Raw genomic sequence first — 4,102 nt, forward strand, 5'->3', positions numbered from 1 at the left:
CAGTTTTCTCCTCTGCAAAATGGGGGGGATTCCATTACATCTCTTTAGAGTCCCTTCCGGTTCTAGACATCCATGGATCAATAGGAAGAGGACGTTGCCTACACAGCAACACCAGGACAGAGGTTAGGCCTGCTGCAACCCTAGCCAATGTTATATCTTTACACCTGGTACCCCAAAGTCTGGACCACACCCTTAACTAGTGCTGGGGGAGGGACTAAAACCCCTGGCCTCAGCAAGCTCACAGTTACGGAGTCAAGGTCCACACTCATAAAACAATCAGCAAACATCATAGGTTAGGCCTGTGCCTGCGGATGGTGCAGCAGAGACTGGGGAGCCCCAGGGACTCAGGCAGAGGAATCTCCAGACCCTGAAAAGGCCAGTTTAACAGAGCGATTGGGGCCCTGAAATAGCCTCAATCCATAGCAACTTGGATTTGTTCTCAGATAATATAAAGACTATGGCAGGAAAGCTGCCCCAGGGCCATCAGAGGACAGATTTGTGATAATAAAGAGTTATCAGGTACACAGAAATCCCCTTTCCCAGAATCCCATATTTCTCAGAATCCCAAATTTCCCCTGCATTCCCGCAAACAGACCTTTCACCTGGAGGTTGGCAGGGCAGGCATAAACAGCATTTTCTTCATGCAGTTGGACAAAAAAACTCAAAAATTAATTTTTTTTGTCCCCTTCCACCAACACCTTTCTTTCTGGCTGCTCCACGTCCTGGAAATTCCCCTGGGTCCCAGATCATAGAGCTATTAGTTCTGAAATCACACTCCGGGTGTTTAAATGGTTTTCTGCAAAGGCCTCAACTAGTCAAAGATACCCCTTTCCATAAGCCCAAGAGAAAAGTGGATCTGAGTCCCCAGGAGTGTCAGATGTGTCTGGAGCAAAGGTCAAGGTCATTTGCCAATGGGGGACTGGGTCTTGCTGTCCAGAGTCTCAGGCAAGATTGTGTCTGCGCCTGTCTTCCCTGCCTTCCACAGGGAACCAGGATGATTCAGATCAAGGTTTAGATCTTTATTTGGCTCACTTTTCAAACGAAAGCAGGACACCCAATTTTTATCACCATCATTTGTCCCAAGCATATTAAAATAGCTGAAACAGAACAGGAAGCGAGGAAAGCAGCTTTTCATCTGCAAAACCAACCTGACAATAACAACACATAGAAGCCTTTAGAAGAGAGGAACTCATTTCTTCCACCAAAGGGGTATGAGTCAGTTCTGAAGGCAGCAGGACAGCAGGAGAAGCGGGTTAGCTGTTGGACAGAACTGCCTAACACTGAAGGCCGTGAAACCCCAGTGGTGGGATGAATGACACCTGCAAAGCACTTTACTTCTTTTTTTCCATATTACTTCCACATTACAGCACCCTAGGAAGGTTGAGTACTAACTCCATATTTTACAGATGAGAAAAGAGACGCTCAGAGACACTGAGGGGCTGGCCCAAGGTCACACAGTAAGGAACAAAGTCAAGAGACTCCAGATCCCCAGCTCTGTCAGGAAAATGTCCATGTGATATTTTTACTGTGCCCAATTAGGACCATTTTTAGTTTTTAAATCTTTGTGATGATCTGGATTGGGCCTTGGTCTTTAAAGTAAAAAATATATATATATCACTCAGGAGAGGTGCACATTTTACGTGGAGTGCGTGGCACAGGGTCATCCCAGCCCACATGGCCAGACAGAAGGCCTGGGCGGCAGGCAGGCTCAGCCCCTCACCAGCTTTGGGGACATTAGTAACTATTACCTCCCGTCCTCTCTAGGCCTCTGCTGCTGCAGCTATAGAAAGAGGACCTCAAGGGTTATCATGAAGATCAAATGAGTAGATATATATGAAACACTTCTTATATGCCTGCCAGAAACAACACACTCGAGGAAGGTTAGCTACTTCTGTTGTTTTTGTTGATTTCACTGTTGGTTCCTTAAAAGCAGGGACCTAACACTTGGTAAAAGGCTGGGAACTGCCTACTTATAAATTGGGATTTATTAAACGAATCTAAATTCAGGTTAGGAGTCATTCTCATGTTCCTAGAAAGTGTGGAGCGCCATGGAGGCAGAGTGCTGGACCCGATGACCTCAGCTGGCTCTGGAGTGAAACTCTGAGCCTGGGGGCTTCTTCCCAGGGATTCACGTGAGCACCGTCCCAGTGGGAGCCTCCCCACACCTCCTCTCCAGTCAGCCAGAACCTCCAAGGGTGTCACCTTCTGCCTCACACAGGGGCCAGTAAGTTTAAGCCTGAGCCAGGAACTCCATGTAAAATGTGCACCTTCCCTGAGCTCAGGCAGGGCAGAAACCAAAATGCAGCCACCACCTAGTGGACTTGTAATGCTAAAGTTACAAGCATGCCCAGTGCATGAAATTTGTGCATGGGTATGTCCCTAGGCCTGGCCTGTGATCCAGGCCATCTTCCCCAGCTGCCTGCAGCTGGCCCACCCCCTAATGCCACCTACCCCCAGTTCCTTATTTGCCATTGGGTAATCGGAGCCTGCCAGCCAGGGAGAGGGACCAAGAGGTGGCACCTCATAGTGACTGATCGAGTGGTCGTTCTGCCATTAGGGTCAATTTGCATATTACCCTTTTATTATATAGGATTATTATATAGGATAGAGGACTGGTGCACGGGTGCAGGCCAGTAGGTCTGCCCTGATGGGGGCCCCGGATCAGGGTGAGGGTCCCTGCTGGGGGGCAGGCAGTTTGCAGGCCAGCCATGCCCCTGATTGAAGTGGGGGGCCTCCGCTGGGGGGCAGGGCCGGGGTGAGGGGCCGTGGGCAGTTTGAAGGCCTGCCCTAATGGGGGCCCCTGATCTGGGTGGGGGTCCCCACTGGGGGGCTGGCCAGGGCGAGGGGCTGCGGTCATTCTGGTCTCTGGTCATTCTGGTTGTTCTGATGTTTCGGTCGTTGGGCTTTTATTATATAGGATAGTTTTACTTTAAAGACCAAGGCCCAATCCAGATCATCACAAAGATTTAAAAACTAAAAATGGTCATAATTGGGCCAAGTAAAAATATAACATGGAAATGTTCCTGACAGAGCAAAATTTCCCTTTGGAAAAATAAATGACCCCTCCCTGAAGCTGCTTGTGAGCCAGGAGGCCCCGCTCTCCCTTACACAGCCCGGGGAGGCTCTGCGACGGGGGCAGAGGGTTGGACAACTGAACGTGGCACTTCCACCCCCTCCTGCCCAGGTCAGTTTAAGTGGCCCAGCTCCCAGCCATCCTCCCCGTGACCATCAAACCACCGGAGGCGGGAGGGAAGAGCGACAGAGCCAGGAGGCCGGGTCTTGCTTGCGCAGCCTGCATGCCACATGGCTGGGTGGCTTTCTGCCGCTCGCTTAGTGCCTCTGTGCCTGCATCCTCCTGAGCGGAGTGGGGATGGCAACAGCCACCTACACCACGAAGTCCTTCTGAGGATGACATGAGCTCATACATGTACCGAGCCCTCGCCAACGCTGCAGGAAAGTCCTGGTGTGCTGTTTTTGACTCCAGAGGTTTCCTGTGCTGTTCCCTCTGCCTGTTCCCTCTCCTCAGCTCCCTCCTTTCACCTGCTACCTCCCACTCACCCTTCATGATTCAGCTTAAAGTCGCTTCCTGACCCCCTGACTATGTCAGTCCCCTGTTGTCATTCCCCAAGTTTGCTGTACTTCTCGTTTTATAACCCCCAGGACACCCATCGTCAGCATTTCTTTAATTTTCTGTCTTCTGGATGTTAATAGCTAACACTAGCTGCTTCATGTGGATCAGCTCATTTAAGCTTTATAATAATTCTTTTAAGTACTACTATTACTAATCCCAATTCATGGACGGAGGAACAGATGTTCAGAGAGGTTAGGCAACTTGCCTGAGAACACACAGCAAGTAAACGATGCAGTGCCATCTGTCTAATTCTAAAGCTGGCATTCTTTAGAGACGGCACCCCCTGGGACTCAAGGGCCATAGCATATCAAGAGAAGGCCACTTCTGGTAAGGGCTGCTGGCCCTTCAGGGAAATGGGGCCAGCGGTCCTGCCTCAGTCACACCTTGTTCGGCCCCTGGGCTGGCCACCTTGCCTAAGCAGCCCTATCTGATGTCAGACACCACATGTAGGAAGCCCTCCTCACCAGCACC

The sequence above is a fragment of the Myotis davidii genome, unplaced genomic scaffold (assembly GCF_000327345.1).
Source record: "Myotis davidii unplaced genomic scaffold, ASM32734v1 scaffold673, whole genome shotgun sequence".
Lineage (NCBI taxonomy): Eukaryota > Metazoa > Chordata > Mammalia > Chiroptera > Vespertilionidae > Myotis > Myotis davidii.